This window comes from Protopterus annectens, chromosome 5.part0 (assembly GCF_019279795.1).
Source record: "Protopterus annectens isolate FY-2018-M chromosome 5.part0, PAN1.0, whole genome shotgun sequence".
NCBI lineage: Eukaryota > Metazoa > Chordata > Ceratodontiformes > Protopteridae > Protopterus > Protopterus annectens.
The window spans coordinates 717,200,211-717,221,414 of NC_056735.1; the positions used below are offsets into that span (position 1 = coordinate 717,200,211).

The following is a 21,204-nucleotide window of genomic DNA, read 5'->3' on the forward strand; positions in this document are numbered from 1 at the left end:
AGCTATTTGGAGAAGAGGTTAACTATTACATTTATCCTATTAGTCTGGTTGAATGCCATTATACTGGTAAAGTAATAAAATACAGCAAAGGACTTCAGCTTGGGATATAATACTTAAGGAGAAAGGATTCACAAACATATCAGCGCTGGTATAGTACAGGGGCTCATCATTACACAGTTAACTAGCGAATATGCAAAACATTGTAGTCTGCTAAAGTAAGTAACACCATTTATTTATTTAATATTATGTATCCCTTCACTCCCAAGGCCAGCAAATTATGATATATCTTTCTATATATATTTCTGTATATCTTTCTTGCATTTATTCAAATCATCTTGTACCCAGGAAGTCCTCAAAAGAAAGCATGTAGACTGACAAGGTCAGTGTATCCTGCGGTATCCCTCATAATATTTATAAGAGTATAGATGTTTTTACTTTTCATATTTATTTTACCCCAGTTGCCTACTGACCATCGGACCCTCTCTGTCAACTGGCCCGTTTGTTCCCTTTCATTGGGACAAGAGGTGACAGAGGGAGCCATCACAGAGGCAGCTATCTGTATGGTTCTGGCTTTCTCCTTAACTCTTAACATTCACACATGCTTGCTAACATTCAGGAGGTTAGCATGCAGTGAGTCTTTGCGTTGCTTGTTACACCTCTGTGTCATGTGATCAGTAGCCCATGTCTATCCTTTAGCCTTGTTCTTACCTGGCATTCTGCCAAAGAAGGTGTGCTGAAGGTCACATGTCCCTCCCCCTCTCCTCTGAAGAGATCTGAGCAGGAGTAAGTTTCATTCTTCTTCTCTTCCCCAGAGCCAGCTCCAACAGGCACCTGAGCAGATAGTTGAACTCAGGTCACTTTGGCCGCAGACAGGGCTTTATCGCTGTATGCCATTGGAGCTGGCAAGGGCTTCAATGTTGTTTTTGGTAGTTCACCGACCAGTTGCTTCTCACTCTATTGACTTGGGGAAATCATCTTTGAACTCAGAAAATGTCTTTGTGTCTATGTAGCAGTTTTCAGTAATAACCTAAGCTTTAAGAATCATTAGTATGACTCTGGTAGTGATGGAACTGACACAGTTTTTCCCATACCTTTCAACCTCTTAGCTCAAGAATTCTGGGCAAAGCCAAAAATAAGTAGTGGGGGTGGGAGGGTTAAAGACCCAAAATCAGGTCCAGATTTAAAATATTGCTCTTGTAAAGAAAGTTGCTAGAACAACACGTTTTGTATTAGCATACATTTTCTGAAGGATATTTAGTGACAGCAATCTAAAATTATTTGCTAGAAAAAACATAACATTTATGAGGAACAGATGAAAAATATGAAGTAAAATTCTGGTCAACAGAGGGATGATTCTTTAAGGGACTAAATCATCAACCAACATACTGCAGGTGGCCTGCTTATTCCTAATCATTATGGAATTGTTTGGGGAACCTGGATCACTGTCCTGCTGGAGTTTCACCATCAGTTCTCTGTAATGCTGTCTTGTCTATGAGGAACTACAAAAATATCTTTGCCATTCCTCCAGTAGGTATATAACTGAGTAAAATAATTGCAACAAATAGGCTAGTGGGGATGTCACAAAATATGCTGGTGAGTTAAGCAGTATTTAATGTAGTATGCATTCCTAGTCAAGTCACATGTAAATAATTTTTTTTAATGTTCTGTATTTTAACTGTTACTGTGCCAGAACAGCCAACCATCTGGTTTTACTTCTCTGTGAGTGCCTCCTGTGTTACTCACTCATTCCATCCGACTTGGTCAAGAATCAGAGTGGTGAGGATTAACAACTGCATACTAGGCCTGGGAGACTTTACTTATACTACACAGAAATGTACAGCTCTCGGGCTGGGTATATATAATGACCATGGCTGACTGTGGCTCAACACAGAACAGGCATGTTTTGTAAGCTGCTTCCCCATACACCCATTACTGTGCAGTTTCCTGGTCTTGTGGTAGGAGTTGGGAACACTCCCTAAATGAAAGTGGGGCAGGGCGGCAGCCCAGGCCAGTCTTTTTCTGTGGTGGTTAGTCAGCTGTCCTGTAACTGGGCCTCTTCTTGGACTTGCACATTAGTACAGTATGCGGAGACAAATCACCCAGAATATGCTGCTAAGCATATACCTCCTCAGCATGTTCATCACAAAGCGTGCCAAAGACATTACAGGCTGTGTCAGTTGATTTAATGTAGATGTCAGCATGAGTGTAGTGATGGAAGCAATGCAGTCAAGCAGTAACTGCGGAGCAGTTAAGTTCTTTAATGCCATATAGGATAGACCACTAACATATATGACTGCAGAGTAATTAGTTCTTCTGCTCTGTCTGTTTTGTAACTGTCACTACTGCATTTTGCCCCAAAGACAGCAGACATCGCATAAAGACCTGGACTTAGTTGTCAAAGGTTATTACTACGTTGAGTAGCTGAAAACTGTACTTATCATCCATAGTGGGAAAACTGGTTCTGTGCAACAGAGCCAGTGGACTCTTCCCAGAAGGATAGCAGTATTTCTGCTCTTGTACATATCTTATTAGTGCTTAATTACTATGGCTACACACCAATTTCATCTTTATTAAGGTGTTTAAAAAAACACCATTTACACTTGGTGAAACAAATAAATTAAATACAGGGATAAAACAGGTAAATTACTCACTGGATGAATTCAGATGAATTCTTAGATACTAGACATGAATTGAAATACAGCAGTCATCCCCCCTTGAAGACTATTTCAAAAAGATAGGTTTTAAATGCTCTGTGGAAATCAGACAAAGACAGACAATCCTGAAATAGTAAGTTCCTGGGGTGAGAGGCCTGAAAAAACAAAGAAGCAGATATCAGAGGTATCAGAATGTATCTAGCGAACCATGGTTCGCAGAGAGCTTACAAAACATCAAAGGGATCTCATTGTTAAAAGGTATCAGTCAGGAGAAGGGTACAAAAAAATTTCCACAGCATTGGATATACCATGGAACACAGTGAAGACAGTCATTAAAAAAGTGGAGAAAATATGGGACAACAGTGACATTGCAAAGAACTGGACGTCCCTCCAAAATTGATGAAAATACAAGATGAAAACTGATCAGGGAGGCTGTTGAGAGACCTATAGCAACACTGAAGGAGCTGCAGGAATTTCTGGCAAGTACTGGTTGTATACTACATGTGTCTCCGTATGTCTTGGGCTGTGGAGTAGGGTTACAAGACGAAAGCCTTTTCTTACACAGAAAAACATCCAGGCCTGGCTAAAATTTGCAAAACAATACATTAAGTCTCCTAAAAGCATGTGGGAAAATGTGTATTGGTCTGATGAGACCAAGGTTGAACCATTTGGCCGCAATTCCAAAAGGTACGTTTGGTGCAAAAACAACACTTTGCATCACGAAAAGAACACCATCCCCACAGTGAAGCATGATTGTAGCAGTATTATGCTCTGGGGTTGCTTTTCTTCAGCTGGAACTGGGGCTTTAGTCAAGGTGGAGGGAATTAAGAATAGTTCCAAATACCAGTCACTGTTGGCCCAAAACCTTCAGGCATCTGCTAGAAAGCTGAAGATGAAGAGGAATTTCACCTTTCATCACGACAATAACCTCAAGCATACATCCAAATCAACAAAAGAATGGATTCCCCAGAAGAAAATTAAAGTTTTAGAATGGCCCCGCCAGAGCCAATGTCTAAATCCAATAGAAAATCTGTGGGCTGACCTGAAGAGGGCTGTACACAAGAGATGCTCTTGCAATCTGACAGATTTGGAGACTTTTGCAAGAAAGAGTGGGCAAATATTGTCAAGTCAAGATGTGAAATGCTGATAGACTCTCACTCAAGAAGACTGAGTTCTGTAGTTAAATCAAATGGTGCTTCAACAAAGTATTAGTTTAAGGGTGTGCACACTTATGCAACCAGCTTATTGTACTTTTTTTAATTTTTATATTTTTTCCCCTAACAGATTTGTTTTTCAATTGAATTGTACAGGTTATAAGTCACATTAAAGGTGGGACAAGTTTTGGAATGATTTATTGTGGTCTCATTTTTTTATATCACAAAAACCTGGCATTTTAACAGGGGTGTGTAAACTTTTTAGATCTACTGTACGTTAACACCAGGATCTTATGATTGATTCCGTAACAAACTGGAAGCCTGTAAAGTGTGTGCAGCACAGGCATAATGAACTGGTAATGAGAAGTGTCAGTGTAGCAGCCTGGCAGTGTAGCTGTCCACCATGTAAAGGATCAATAGTTCCTAAGAAAGGAAGGAAGGTAAGCAACTGGGTAGTAGTTATTGAAAATGTTAGAGTCTAACGATAGTTTCTTGTGAGAAGGGATAACAATGGCCACTTTCAAGGTCATTGAAAAAACCTCAGATTTCAAAGTGGTCTGAGGACAAAAAGACTAGTCAAGACCATTCTTGATGGGCAGGGATTCCAGCTGCAAGTCATCGGGCACACACTTGAAACAGCAGCCATGAGCTGATATTAATCTGGAATATCAATCACCATCTAAGAGACAGAGAGTGGGCAGGCTGAAGCTAAATTAGTATCCATGGGGCCAGATAGCAGAAGAACAGATCCGATGGCAAGAATTTTCTCAGAAAAAAAGGCATCAGATTCACATTCTAAGGCTGATAGTGCTCTTGTAGTTATAAGATAGGCTGAGCTGCACAACCTCTCCACTACAGGGAAGAGCAGAACTGGTCAGTTTGATACTGCAGAGATTTCTTTGGACAGCAGTGCTGTCTTCGTATGGGTGAACTCAGCCTATAAAGCAGCATAATGCTCTTCCAAGTCAAGCTTGTCTCTCCACAGACTTTCACAAAATCAGTAACTCTCCAAACTGTGCACTTCTGTTCATAAGAGATTGGAGGTCAAGATCGAACAATGGTTTATGTGTGCTAATAGAAACAGAGAATACATGACTTAGGGCAAATGACACCTGTTGTAGTCCATGCCAAAGCATCCACAGAATCAGCACTGTCCTCTGAAAGGTGGTGAAGAACCATAGAAGAAGACTTTCTCAGCTGGTGTGATTAGCAGAACAGATCAACTTCTCTTCAACATCAGGGAGACTTTAGTGCAGGAGCTCCAGGTGGAATGGACAAAGAAGTGGTCAGACAAGGAAAATGGCTGCACAACCAGATCTGATGTATTCATATTCAATAGGCATGACTAGTTCAGAGTACACCCTGGACTTTGTTACAGAGGTAATTATCTGAGCAAAACTGAAGCCTTTCTTAGTACAGTTAAATTCTGTAGCCAGAGTCACTGACTCATTCTTGACCCAGAAATTGAAGTCACAAAGCACAATTAGGCATTGATAATCAATAACTAAGGTGATGAAGAAATGTCCTTGCACAAGCAGGTGAACAGTAAGCAGTGAGAAACCTATAGCTAGCTTCTACAATGAGGACGTGTTCTGAGGAGTTGATCTTCCTAGAGGCAGCTAGTGTCAGCAGCAGTCTGCAGCCACAGCAAACAGCAGCCCTTCACTGACCCAAAGCCTCCTAGTGCACTGTGTCATTGAGAAGGCTGGCATGGTGTTATCAAGCCATGTCTTAGTGATAAATGCAATGTCCACCTTAGTCAACAGATCTGAGGTAATCACAGTTTTGTTGTGGCTTGACCATCTGAAAAATATCAAGTACTTGAAGGTTATCTATAGAGGGCACACCAAAGAACTAAATGCAGTAATGTAAAAATGCCATACGGCCATAATGACAATATTAACATATGAATATAGCATTGGAAGGAAACATTTTCATCTCTCCAAAGCATTATCTATCCTCTTTATAGTCTTGTTCTTTAAAAGTTCCTCTGGCAGTGCCTTATTTTTTTCATAATCATTTTTAAACTGATCTTTCAGCTATGTTGAGTTTTCCTTCCAGTGTTATTTCTCTTCACTGTCATATCTACTGTCTGTCCTCTGTTGAAATGGTGTGCCCACATTTCATCCCCTCTGCCATTCTGACTTCCAGTTTGTACATGCCTAGCTCTTGGTGTCTTTTCTTCATGCTCACATATTTCCTTATTCCTTCACCATTTTGGTACATTCACATTCTTTATCAGCTTATACCCATATTTATGTACTTACTTTCGGACTGGATACAGTACTCCAAATGCAGACACACTGACACTGCACACAGAGGGCAGTATGACTTCCCTGATCTCTAATATCCAGTCCTTTATCTGTGCAGTCTTGCACTCCATTTACTTTGCCACATTCCCAAATCCCTTTTGTAATTACAAGTCTCAGCTCTTGTTCAATTGTCTTCTCCAGAGTAACCTCATACAGCTTGTACATCTTCTTATTAATACTCACCAAAGTGTAAAACCTTTTCTTGCATTAATTCCATTTAACTTGCCCACCTGTGTAGACACATTACATCTCTCTGAACACTGACTTCTTTATCCATGACTACCGCACCAGTATACTGTGTTATCTACCACAAAATATACTAAAAAGGACCAGTTGTAATACTTCACTAATTATAGGCCGTTCTCCAGACATTTACTAACTGCCAGCATCTGCTTTGTCTTAGCCAACCAGCTCTCTGTTTACTTATTAATTTCGACTGCATCCAATACCTTTTAATTTCCCAAACTTTTTCTTTGAGACACAGTGTCAGAGGCCTTGTTGAAGTCAAGATACACTGTGTCCTTAAAGCTTCCTTTATGTATTTTAGAAGTAACATAGTACATTTTCAACTACTGGTTTAACTACTGGTTTAAGATAGATTGTCAAAATGTCTACTCTTTGAAGTCAAGTTGTTGTCCACCTGCGAGAGAACTGGCATTAAAGAGCTCCACCAGCCTGTTCCATGGCATCTTTTCCATAAAGTCATAAGTTCATAGGTGTGTACTAGGCTGACAGCCCTGGAGCCTATATAAGCCTAGCCCAAGAAGATTCCCTGGCATCATGCCACCCAAAGTTAGTTCCCTGTGCCCCTGTCAAGCAAGGCCACTGAAGTGATCCCCAGGGTGAACTTCCTATTGCCAAGCCACTCATCAAGATTTCTCTTAAAGAGGGCCAGTGAAGTGCTCTGCTTGACGTGAATGGGAAGTTTGTTCCAGAGTATGGGAAGTCTCTGGGTTAGGAACCTGTCCCTCCGGCATGTTCTGTTTATTGTGGTAATGAGGTTAAAGTCCCTGGAGTGTGTGGCACAGAGGGATTGGGATTTTTTTAGGTGTAGCATATCCAGCAGCTTTGGGTCAGACACAGCTTTGTAGGTCATGCAGAGATCACCTCTAAGTAGGTGATAAGAGACAGAGTATAGCTGGAGCTTTTTTTGGTCTGTCTGTATAGGGCATGTGTCTAAGGCCTAGGATCCTCTTAGTGAGGTATTTTTGTGGCCTTTCCAGTTGTTGTAGGTGTCTAGTGAGGTACATACCAAATGGGGTGTTGTATTCTATAATAAGTCTAATGAGGGACGAGTAGAGAGGGATTATGACCTCTTTCTTCCTGGAAGAGAAACCTTTTGTAATAAGATGTGCCACATAGAAGAACTTTCTGACTAAAGTGGCAATGTAGTTATCAAAGGAGGGGTTGCTGTCAACCTGTGTCCCCAGGTCTCTTATCACATCTTTGGTGTTTAGTGGACTACCGCCTATGTGGTAGTTCACGGGCATCAGATTTTTCCCAAAGGGAATGACAATTCACTTTTTGGCATTGAGCTTAAGGCCATGGTTCTGGCACCAGTCATTTGTGTCAATGAGGTCTTTTTGTAGAATGTCTACATCAGTTGGAGAATCAATAATGTCCCAATTTACAATTATCTGCGAACTTGGTCAGCCAGAGTCACTTTGTGTTGGCTTGAACTTTAGAAAAGTAGATGCCAAACAGGAGAGGACCTAGGACCGATACTTGTGGAACACCGCTTGTAACTGGTCAGTAGTCAGATTTGGAGTCCGCTACTTTCACAGTGTGAGTTCTACAGTGAGCGAGTTGGCAGCCCTTCTTATTACATTGGGGTTTATGCCTTGTTTAGTGAGTCAGTCTATGATTCCTGAGTGAGGGATGGTGTTGAAGGCCTTGGCAAGATCTAGGTAGGCTGTGTGAACTACCTTGCCCTCATCCACAGCTGTGGTGACAGACTCGAAGAAGTCTATCAGATCGAGCAGGCATAATCTACCTTTCACAAACCCATACTGTGTGGAGTCCCGAGTTTAGAGATTCCCTATGTCCTTATTTATAAGGTCTATGATGATGTACTCCATAACCTTACATATCAGACTCATCACGCTAATAAGGCGGTAGTTCCCATGGTCTGTAGTCGCTCCCCCTTTGTGGAGTGGGATGACCATAGCAGTACGCCATTCAGTAAGAACAAAGCCTGAAATGAGGCTGTGACTGAACAGAGTACTCAGGTGTGGTGCCAGTTCACTTCATGTAGAACACAGCCAGGGATATTATGAGGTCCCATGGAAGCTGTATTCTTGTCTTTGGGCAGTGTGTTTTTTACCTGTGTAGCTGTGAAAATAGCGACTAGGCATTCAGGTATTGTGATAGGCCCTTTAGGGGGGTGAAAAGGGGGTAAAGTTCGCACTGAACCTGTCAGCCAATATGTTGGCAATATCAGTTGGTTCTATATATGTATTTCCATTGTGATGTTACTCAGAGCAGATCTGAGTATTACCATGTAGATTCTTGACATAACTATAGAATGCCTTGTGGTTGCCTTTAGAATATGCAGCAATTTTGTTTTCATAGCTAGCTTTAGAGGATTTGATGATGAATCTCATTTTTTTGCTGAGGCTAACAATGGTGTTTTTCCAGTCTTGGGACTTCACCCTTTTCTGCAACTGTTTTTTCCTTCTGTTGTAGAGTTTGTTTATGGTGGGGGAACCACCAGATTGGCTTCCTATTTTTGGAGGAGAGTGTCTTGGTTCTGTTTGGTATGGCCCGTTCCATGCACTTGTGTATATGCTCATACAGTAATTGGTGTATGATTCAGCAGTCATGCACCTATTTTCAATTTGCATGGGTGTTGTGAAGTTAGCCACCTCTGTTTTTAGAATCCCAAAATTGGCTTTGGAGAAGTTTTTTACGGGGGTTTCCTTTAGGGGGGGTGAGTGTGGGATGTGGATATCCATGGTGATTAGCTTGTGGTCAGATCAGACCAGGGAGGAGTTGATTACTGGTGTAGAGCAATGGTCACCTATGTTAGTAATGACCAGGTCAAGGATGTTTCTACCCCTGGTGGGGTAAGAATGAGTTGGTCCAGGGCATTGGAATTAATGAATTCCAGAAAACATTGAGCAAGTGTGTTGGTACATGAGTAATTTTCCCAGTTACTGGAGGGGTAGTTAAAGTCTCCCAGTATAAAGGTATTGGCTTGTACCGTAATATTTTCCAGTGTATTTAGAAATGTGGAATGGGAGTCTTGGGACATGGTGGGGGATCTGTAGCAGGCTACAACCTGGATTGCAGTTTTACCCAGTGTTAGTTGTACCTGAAGTATCTCTTATGCGTTATGTTGGGCTAGTAGTCTGGAGGTGTGCATATCCTTTCTGAATATGGAGACACCACCTTTAGTGCTTCAGTTCAGGTTTAGGGGCCGAAAAGTGTGGTATGAATTATAGCCTGGTAGTGCTGGAGTGCTCTCCGGGGCCTTGAACCAGGCCTCGGTCACTGAACAGATGTCAGTGTTCTCCATTTTAAAGAGTGCTTCGAGTGAGTGCATTTTGAGATTTAGACTTCTAGTGTTGAGTAACATAACTGTCAGATTTCATTTGCTTGTAGCTGTTATGGTGGTAATTTTGTCTTTAGGACATTGCCTAAAAAGGCACTATAGGGGTGGCAAGAGCCTTGGCCAGTATCCGGAATCAATGGGGTGGCAGGTGCAGGCCATCTCTGGTGAAGCATTGAGGTCTGCCGATGCCAGGCAGACAGATACTGGATCCCCTTTGAATGACACCAGAAACTTAGCCAATTGTTGAAGTCAGTCATTTTCTGCTTGTACTGTGGTTTCATTCTGGGTGATGGTAGGATGCTACTCAGAGCTAGGGTGATACCTGCCTGTGCTACAAGATCTGAGAGCTCCTCTATGTCTCTTTTCATGTAGTCCAGGGAGGTACGTATCAGGCCATTCACACCACCATGGACAATCACAGTCATATTTGTACCTGTTGTGGAGTGATCTAAGTGCGTACGTTATGTGGCGGATCCTGGCACCCGACATGCAGCTGACCGTAACTTTCTCCTTATTTATCCTAGTGAGTGGGACATCTGTGTGCCTTACTGTTGTGTCACCGATGACTAGTGTATTGGGTAAGTTGTTTTAACTTATGGGTTTTGGTTGAGTGGCACACTGTTTATGTGAGCTATGTGGCTCATGGTTTGTGCTGGGATGTGGTGGTTGTTTGCATTTCTGCCTCGGAGGTCTGTGTTGTTTGGGCAGATTTGTATTGAGAGCCGCTGAGAAAGTAGGTGTGTGTTTTGTGTTACTATCTGAGGGTTGTGGAGGTGTATGTTCTGGAGGGCTATGTGTTGAATGTGATGTGGTGCAGGTGTTATCTTTCTCCTCTTGACTGGCTAATCCAGTCTTGGCTGGAGAGTGCTTGGCTTCCAGTTTAGCTATATATGTGCATCTCTCACAAGTCATAGTGTTGTGAGGTAAGAGGAGAGGGTTGTCTGTGTACATGAGGCAGTTGCTACAATGCCTCAGGATGCCCAAGTTAACCAGGTTGACAGGAGAAAGCACAGGGAACTGACCTTTAGACATGCCTGGGTATGGGCTCACTATATTAAGAACTGAAGCCTTTTACAGGAAAAATGTCACTCAAACTGTCTGAGTCTGTACAGAGCACTGTCACACACTCAAGGGGAAACCAATACATAGACCCTGAAAATTTAAAGATGAAGTATTTAGACAGATATTCTGAAGTTAGGAAGAAATCAAGCAGTATATACTGAAAATAAAGAATTAGCTTGTCAAGAATGATGGAAATAGGGGAGTCACATGAATGGCTACTGCCTGGCTACTACTAATGCTGGTCTCAGCACAGCTTCACTCTTTTGGGAACAAGTAGTCCTTTGCTTCTTCTCTCACCAGAAGCAAAATGTTAGCACCAATCTCAAGAAGTGAAGCAGGCCACAGCCTGTTTGGTGATCCACAGTCTTGTCCCAGATGATGCAAGGGTCTTCAGGCTTGTAGCTTTTTCTGGTAGATGCCTCGAATAGCAACCAGTCCAATCAGGTACGTTAAGCACAGACACTCACTCTCTAACCAGAAACAGTCAGGAATCAATGCACTCTGCTCCTACTGTCACCAGGATCAGAATATAAGCACAGATTCCAAGCTGTCACCTATAAAGCAGTTAAACTTTCTGGTGATCATCAGTCTCCAGGAAATAATATAACTGCACTCCTTCTCTCACCAGGAGAAAACAGAAGCACTAATACCAAGATGACTACTGAGAGGCAGAATGTGGGCTGTATAATAACTGGTGGTCTTCCAGTAGATACTTAAATGTAAGATGAAAAAAATGGTTTATCCTAAACACTGCATTATGCACTAGAGGAGTTAGATGTGAAAGTAGGTAACTTAAGTTTTATCTGTCTAAAAAGTTAAGTTTTAGTGGAGAGTCACTATTCTTAAAACAGCAAGATAGATTGAAAGGGGGTGGCCACTTTTTTATTCTGGTACTATGGAATACAGTAGGATGGCCAATAAATTTAAATAGCTGAAGGGGAGTGATTTCACAAAATGATAATTTTATGCTTACTCACACCAACCAATAAAAGCAGAGAGGAAATGAGATATGTGGTCAAATTAACATAAGGAGCAGGCAACTAGAAAGACAGTGGTGTTTAAGCACACAACATTAACCGGGTGGGAGGGTGGTAAAAGTTTTGTTTGACTCACAAGAGACAGAGCTGTGGTGTCTTTTCAATTTTTAATATGTAGTTAAAAGCAGAATACAATTAAAACACAGTGTAAAGAAAACAAATCACAGTATACAAAATAGAAAATAATAAAGTAATACAGAATACAACAAATAGAAAGCAAACTAACCTTTCCCTCACAGCAAACTGTAGCAGAGTCTGGGTGAGCCTTTCCAGTAAAGCTCTGAAATGTTTTATTTACCCCTTAAATAGAATGTGTACTTCCTAGCTCCACCTTCTCTGTTCACAGATGATTAACCTTAACTGACCTCTTCTAACGTATGTGTGACTCCTTAATTGACCTGTTCTAATTTCTGTCTGACTCACAAGAGACAGAGCTGTGGTGTCTTTTCAAGTTTCAATATGCAGTTAAAAGCAGAAAACAAATTATCCTGACATGAGTGTGAATCTAGCCAGCCTGTAATTTCTTACCTTTTTGTTCCCACCTTTGTCAACAGCCTTCAGTGCTGTAGCACCACCCTGTTTTCTAAATAAGCACTACATGAATATCAGCTCATGGTTCATTTGGCACCCCCAGGAAGTTTATTGAGCATGAGTGGGGTTAGAACAATTGGATCATGTACCTAATCTCACCAACAGCTCAGGGCTTCACTTTCTGCATGTTCCCTGGTTTCCAGTCTGTTTATTTTTCCTTCTTTGCTTATCCACTTTCCAAAACCTGTACTCTTTCCATTCATGCACAACCTCTCCACTACATGGAAGGGCACTAAGTTAGGTTTTCTGCCTTAGACGCCTGCACTATCTTTTTCCATGTAAAAAGTCTGTGCCTTTTTCTCCCATTACTGTGCTTGAGTAATGTACTTTGCCTATTATATTTCCTGGTATTTATTTCTAGGGGGTTGTTTCAGCCTGTCACATGACCCTTGCACCATTTTCCCTTCTTTCTCTCAGGCCTTCCCTTCCCTTCTTCATTATTTTCATTCTACTATTTATATGTTTTTGTTTCATTTATTGCACCCACTTAACTCAGTCATAAGCTAAGGTGGCTATGCCCTCTTTCTGAATTTTCTTTTCTTGAACAACTTAATTTCCTCATTTCTTTAATACATTCTGATACAGCTCTTCCCATATTCTTGGTTACTGACAAGTCCACCATGTTATAGTTCCAAATATGCAATATAGTTTAATTTTATTAACAGTAAATGATTGTTTTAACACTGTGGCATGATCACAGCTGCTTATGTATTCTTTCACTGTTCCCCTACCATCTCATCAGCAGTGGTAAGGACTGTCTAGTAACTCCTCTTTCTTTTGTGTGACCTCTACTAAAGACTTCTGTTGTTACTCTTTCCTTTCTCATCCTGGCAGAGCTACTTCCAAATGGTTGCTAGAAAGTGTAGGTTTCATCCAAGTGGTTACAGAGCAGAGATATGGGCTGAATGAAGAATACGTGTTGAAATACTGATGGTTATAACTGCAACCCTTGGGACAGCAGAACTATAGGTAGAAATCCATATTAAGGCATTCAAAGTTTGGGATTGTGGTGCTTTGGAGTATTTCCCATAGTTCAAGGTAAATTTGAATTACATTTTTATTTTTTTGAGATGTTTATATTTGCACATCTGCAAAGGGAATCCTGAAGGAGTCAGTTTACTGATTCACGTATCAGTTTGTATTGGAGAAAGATAATGTTTTATATCTGCAGTATACAAATAGTGTGTTGAACTTCCTTCTTTGTGTTTTAGTTTCAGATAACATGACTGATGTGTCTTTCAGTTTGGTGCAGGCAGCACCTGACCATTATGTTAACTTGAGACTTAAAAATGTTGCTTTACAGTTATTGTTAGTCTATTAGTGGTGAGACTCTTCAGTTTCAGGTCTGTAAGCTAAGGGGTGAGAGTTTTAATTCATTCTTTTAGCAAGGATACTTGCCATAGCTTTTTCAATTTTTTCATGTTTTTGGAAAACAAATGGTTCCACAGAAGTGTGTACTAATGTACTTGGTTAACCCTCTTTTATTTGTCAAACCAATGTTTTAATTGCTGTTTTGTTGGAAATTAAAAATAAGTAATGCTGACAATTATCTATTACTCAAACATCATAACACACTGTGTGAGAGATGTAATATATTTATCCTTGGAGGCCAAAAATAATCTCACGCATAGTAAACAAAGTTACCCAAATCATCAGCAGTATACCACACATCGCACTTCTCCAAGGCCATTACAATACACATAATCTGTCATATTCTGAAGTTCCAAAGATTAACTTGCCTAAACCCCAAAGATCTCCAAAACACACAGGCACAAACCATACTCAGCAAGTTAAGTCTACTTTCTCACATAGCAGAAAGAGTCCCAAAGTCACAGATGCTGAGCCTGTAAGGCAGGTATCAACCAACCAAACATTCTTGTGATAGGTGACTCCATTGTAAGACATACAGATGTGCCTTTTAGAAGACTATGCAAGGAAAGAATGACAGTTAGATGCTTGTCTGGTGCCAGAATCCGTCAGATCAAGCATATACTCAAGTCCTTCAACAAATACCAGTATGACTCTGTTATAGTTCATGCTGGTGTCAGTGACTTGAGGTGTACTATATGAAAAGAGTCATGATGGAGCTGTCAGACTCTGTCCAAGGCAGGTATAAGCCTAGCATTGAGCAACATTCTACTTTCTACAAGGATGATGCTGCGATATGGGCAAAAAATAATTGACTTCAGTAATTGGTTTAGTTTTTGGTGTCATTCAAAGGGGTCCATTGTTTGTCAGCCTGAGTGGCTATGATTGACAGACCATGCTGCTTTGATGGGATGGCCTGCTTCTGTCTCCTCCAAGTTTTGATTATTGGATAAGACATGGTCCGCCCTCATAGTGCCTTATTTAGGCAATGCCAGCCTGATAAACCTACTAACTTAATGAAACAAACAAAAGAAATTGTGAATGTGTTACTGATTAATGCCAGGAGCCTAAACAAGAAACTTCACTCCCTATAAGCCCTTCTTGTCCTGGAGGATGTTCATGTCTGTGTAATTACTGAGGCATGGTTTAAAATAGCGGAGAATACTCTGGCTATGCAGGGCTATAACACCTTCCACAAGTTTAGACCAGCTACTGCAACTGCACAGGAGGGTGAAAAGCTGGAGATGTCTCTATCTACATCCAGAAGAGACTCACATCTAGTTTGGTAAAACAGCATGATGCACTAGAGCTTCTTCAAGTCCAAATAACCATCAGAAAGGTCACACACCATGTCTTTGCTAGCTATGCAACTCCCTGTATGACACAAGAAAGCCACAATGCCTATCTACTGGAACTAGAATCACATTAATGGTATTTTCCTGGGTGATCTAAACTATCTAGCTACAGACTAGAAAACCTACACCACTACTATTGCACAAGCACATAGATTTCTGGACCTTGTCAATACAAATGCTCTGGAACAATTAGAGTAGCCACAAGGGGGAATTAACATCTTGGATCTTGTACTTGCTAATATAGGAGCATCTTACACCATCCCTTGCATCATCTTCATCACTTGCTTGGTCTGACCATAAAGCAGTCTCCTTCGAAATAAAATTGAAACTAGCGATCCCTTCCACCTAAGGTACCTGTAGAAATTTCTTTAAGACAAGCTGCCTACTTCTAAGTGATACATTGGCAAGCCTCATATCCCCACCAAACCCAGTTAACTGCACTGAATACACAAAAGTATACACCACCACACTATACCAGCATGTAAGCAGCAGCACAGATGGAGCTGTACACTTTAGGAACAAGTGCAGGGCAAACCTCAGAAAAAAAACCCATATGGAGGAACCCTAATATCTTCAAGTTTTGTAATAAAAGGAAAATACTTTTGACCAAAAGTAAGAACAGTAATTCCCATAATTTTAGAGTTCTTGTCATTGAATTAAACAAACAATTCAGGAGCTTAGTAGAATATCCCAAAGCCAAGTTTGAGGCTAAAATAGTTGTCCAAGCCAAAGACAATCACAAGGGATTGTTAGTTATGTTCTTGCCACAAAGCAGTAGTGTGCTGAGCTGATTGTGAACAATGTTACCTACACTGAGGCTGATGATATATAGTGATAAATTTGCTCTAGTTTGCTATTAGTCATAACTTTACCCCTCTCTCCCTACTGTCTATCCATCAAAACATGCCTGAAACTGTCTTGCCTCCAGCTGTCAAACAATACCAAGCACTAAAAGTGCTTTAAAAGCTAAACGTACTGCATGAGTCCTGAAAATATCCATGGATGCATCTTAAATAACATGAAGCATGATTTAGCCACAACCCTAACAACACTGTTTAATATCTGCCTCCATACACTTTTTGTACCAAGCAAATGGGACACAGATAGTCATTCCTCTGCCTAAGGGAGGACCTCCCACAGACCCTGGCAGTTACAAACCTATAAGTCTGGCCAGACTTATATGCAAAGCCATGGAAAGACTTATCATGGAACTAATCAATCAGAACATAGGAAAGCTCCAAACACTTGACCTGTCTCAGTTTGGATTCTTCAAGGGCAGGTCATACTTACTCAACCTAGTGGATTTTTTGTAAAGGTCACGAAAGCAATACCGCACATCTTTACCTGGCTAAAGCTTTTGACGTAATTCCCTATTTAGACATAGTAGAAAAGCTAACTAAGCTGGGAATAAACCCTTATGTCACCCACTGGATTGCCAACTGGCTCACAGATAGGATGCAGGAAATCAAAGTGAGGAAGTTACCTCTACAAAGAGACCAGCCACCTGTGGGGTTCCTCAGGGTTCTACCACATTAACAATAAGCCCCTAAGTGTTAACCCAGTTGTTCGAGATTTAGGAACTTTTGTGAACAGTGACCTAACTTTTGACCAACATGTGCCCATCGTTGTAAAAAGTCCTTCTATGTATTGCACAGGTTGTAAACAAAGGGATTTGTTTAGATGTAGGGATATCATTGTCCCCCTTTACTCAGCCCTCATTTGGCCAGTCATTGAATATAATACCCCCTTTGGTATACATCTGTCCATAGGATGATACTAGGCTATTGGCACGGAGGCCCTTGTAAGCCTAGCCAAGAATTTCACCTATGTTCCCACAAAGTCAGCACCTGTTTCTCCTGTCCAGCAGGGACACAGGTGGGATCTCAGGGGTGTATTTTCTGTTTCCCATCCAGGTTCCTCTTAAAGAGGGCTACTCTGTTTGACATGGAGAGGGAGTCTATGCCACAGATGGGGCAGTCTTTGGGACACAAATGCTCTTTCCTGTGGTGAGAATCAAACCTTGCACCTTGCGGTTGAAGGGCATACAGTCAAATCACTGTGCCACTTGGCCTTTCTGTTCTAATGTCATCATTTTTTTTTTCTTTTTTAACAAAAAGACTGGTTTTATTCCATGCTAAAGCTGCAAAAAACTTTTCTGATGTTGGAAAGAAAGGCAGAGAAGTTGTTTCCCTCACTTTCTGTTACAGTAGAGGCGTGCACTCCAGTGGTGGGTCACAAGAGGTTGCTTCATAATCTCCATGGTCATATATTTAAGTGTGAAAGTGTAGGCAAGTTCAGGATCTTTGTGACTAATAATTCAAAATATAAACTAAAGTTACTCTTCTTGTATCTTGCTTATTTATAATCCCAGACGATCCTTGAACACATCAGCAACTTTGCTCATTTCCTTCAGACTTGTCTTGTCGGCCTTACTAGCAGCAGATATCATTTCCTTTTTTCATGGCTAATTCATCTTTCCAGTGCTGAATCAGTGCTTTCACTTCAATGCTGTTCTTTTTGCATTTTTGTGTTTCTGAAAGTAACTCCTCTATTTCCATTACTGTTTTCTTATGGGATGCTACATATTTTGAGTTTTCATTGTTAATTTCCAGGAATTTTGGATGCATTAATCTTCTCTATTTTTCTGAGTCCATTTTTCTTCCAGAGCTTTTGAAGTTTCTATCAGTCTCTGGCGCAGTTTCAACATCTGTTAATTCATCACCAATTAAAGAGTGCTGGGAGTTGAGCTGCCACTCATCAAAGTTAGTTCTAGGCAAATTACAGTCTTTAAGGGCCATACCCGCGGTGGTGGTGCTGCGGTAGCGTTGTCGCCTCACAGTAAGATGCTGTCCGGTTCGATTCTCAGCTAGACGTCTTCTCCGTGGAGACATGCGTGAATGGGCGTACCTTCGTTGAAGGTTGTGCGTCAGGCCTGGCAAGCCAGTACGTAAAAATCAACTGCCAATCATTAGCGGACCGGAGTTCCGCTGTGGCGACCCCTAACCGGGAAAAGCCGAAAGACACAAACAAACAGTCTTTAAGGGCCATGGGGTTTTGGATTATTCATGTCAAAAAATATATATCCAGCTAGAACCAAGCAAATAGCTCTGTTACAGAAAACCTTGGTTCTCTCTTTAGCATAAATAATTAAAATCCTTTCTTCTCATAATGTTATTTCTAGCACGGAACAGGAATGCCATTAAACATCTAATCTGAAAATGTTTTAAAACTAAACTGCTGCACTTTAAAACAAGTATATAATACACAATACATCCAAGAAAAAAATAGGAGCACCCTTCCAGACCCATGCAACACCTGTGACACCCCAGAGATACCTTACTAAAAGGAGTCAAGGCCTAAACAACATGTCCTACATGGACTGACTGAAAGCCTTGTCACTGTACTCTGTATCCTACAGACTGCTAAGAGGTGACCTATATCTGGCATACATGGCATCCTCTGATCCTGTAGGGATGGATTTACTGTACATCAACAAGTCAGTTGACATCAGAAATACTCCATCTAGGGATCTAAACCTCTTCTGCAGCATGGTTTGGAGGGATATGTATATCTTGCATAGGATACTGCTGCTCTGGAAAGGGCTCCCCATTCACATAAAACAAAGTTCCTCTCTTTCTATATTCCAGCACAGCTTGGATTTATGGATGGGAAACAGTAAATTTACCCCAGGACTGCCCCCTGTCCTACTAATGGACACAGGCAGCTCCTAAATGCGCTATCCCATGCATGGGTCCTCTCAAATTACCTGTGGTATGATCCCAGTTATTGTCATTAGGAGTAATGTATAATTATCAGCCATGGTATGGGCAAGACCAAGTTGATTAGAGCACAAAATGGGAAATCAGTAGGCATAAAATGGCCCGCAAGGGCAGCTAGCCTAGTACTTGCCTATGAACCAACGACCTTCCTTACCTTTACATGTTTGTGAACCTGTTGCAACTCACCTTTATTTTGGTGATGTTTGTACTGCAGCCATCCAATACATTTCATTATTGTAGCTAACAATGCAGATGATGCTTTTTTTTCTTTTCCAGGCTTTCTGGCATTACAAAGTATTATGCTGTATTTGCCATATCCTCCTTGTTCTCCACACCTGCTCCCTATGTATGACTTTGGCATCCTCTTTTTTGTTGTTTCTTCAAACATTTCAGCTAAAAGGAATTTATTTTGTAATTCTTTCCAGTTCTTAGTTCCTAAGTTTTAGTAAAGTACAGGTGGGCAATCTCCAGAATATTGTTTTAAATTCTTCCCATGTACTTCTCAACCACTAACTCTTGTATGTCCTTGCTGATTGCACCATTTCCCTCATAATTCATTTCTTAGCCCTAGTAACAAATAGAATGGGTGGCACGGCTGAGAACTCCGTGATCTCTCTACAATCTTGCAGATGTTCCGTCGTCTTTTCGTTGTCATCGTTACTGCATTTTTACTAACCCGTTTCATTACATGTGGAATTACATATGATGTACTTTCCATTTTTAACCTCCCTTATTAGGCCGTGTGTGTTTTTTCCAGTGTCAGACTTAGGACAATATAATCTCAAGCTAAACTGTTTGTCTCTCTCTGGTTTATACAATGAAATTGAAACTCCTTGTATAATGAAATCACTAATACAAATATACCTCACAGCAGTTGTTTATTCTTTCCTGTTGTGCAGGAACTTTGTATTAAATAATTTCATTGTGATCTGTTGCCATGTCTTTTTAGCACAACTGCCATTGTCTTTGATGACACTTTTCCATTTATGGAACCCCTTGGCTACTATTTCATTTAGTCTGTCCTCTTACTGGTGTCATCCCCCTTTTATTTATGTAAGGTTTCTGTTCATTTCTCATTACCTTTGTGGATTGCTTATCTGACTTTTACCGCCTCCGCTATCTCTTTATTGTTATTTATGTAAAGCTTCTGTTCATTTCTCATTGCCTTCGTGGACTGCTTATCTGTCATCTACCACCTTTTTATTGAAACTTCTCTTGACATTTTCATGTTCAGCCTGCTTCACAGTCAAACCTGTTCTGTGCTTTCTGTCACCCAGTCATCCTGTTGGCCATATTCTGTCTTGCAGCCAAACTCCTCTTTTATATATTTAATCCTTTGTGCGTAATACTTTCCAGAACTACTTACTATTTATGTTTACTGAAACAGCTTATTGCAAAGAGATTAAGCAGCATCTCTCCATAATTTACTGAGCAGTGCTGCAGGCCTTCTTCATTTCGTACCTGAAATGCCTGTCCTATGGCCTTCTTCATATCATACCTGAAATGCCTGTCCTATGGCCTTCTTCATTTCATACCTGAAATACCTGTCCTGTGGCCTTCCTCATTTCATACCTGAAATGCCTGTCCTGTGGCCTTCTTCATTTCATACCTGAAATGCCTGTTCTATGGCGTTCTTCATTTCATACCTGAAATGCCTGTCCTGTGGCCTTCTTCATTTCATACCTGAAATGCCTGTCCTGTGGCCTTCTTCATTTCATACCTGAAATGCCTGTCCTGTGGCCTTCTTCATTTCATACCTGAAATGCCTGTCCTATGGCCTTCTTCATTTCATACCTGAAATGCCTGTCCTATGGCCTTCTTCATTTCATACCTGAAATACCTGTCCTGTGGCCTTCTTCATTTCATACTTGAAATGCCTGTCCTGTGGCCTTCTTCATTTCATACCTGAAATGCCTGTCCTATGGTCTTCTTCATTTCATACCTGAAATGCCTGTCCTATGGCCTTCTTCATTTCATACCTGAAATGCCTGACCTATCCCCAGTGCCTACAGATTCCATTCATGCTGTTTCCATCTTATTGGTGGTGCTGTAATTTTTTTCTAATTACTCCATTTAGACTTTGGAGGCGAACATTTGTATAACTTTTGAAACATACTTAAACATCAAAATCTTCTCTGACTGTTAGAAATGTTATGAACAATGCCCAGCACTGTGCAAGGATAACAGTCAATGAAATTACATACTCAAACTTGAAGGACATTGCTAATCTATTAACAGATAAATATAGCTCTAACTCCTCCTTCCCCTTCTACATATCCACACCTACCCCACTCCACACCAAATTTCCCACAAATGAGCCCTCAAGACATTCTCCAAGG

At 40.9% G+C, this 21,204-nt stretch overlaps 1 protein-coding gene across 1 annotated transcript in view; it reads left to right on the forward strand.

The window, feature by feature from the left end:
* RGN (regucalcin) overlaps positions 1-21,204 on the forward strand; it is a 135,789-nt gene that overhangs the window by 38,679 nt on the left and 75,906 nt on the right. The window lies entirely within an intron of this gene.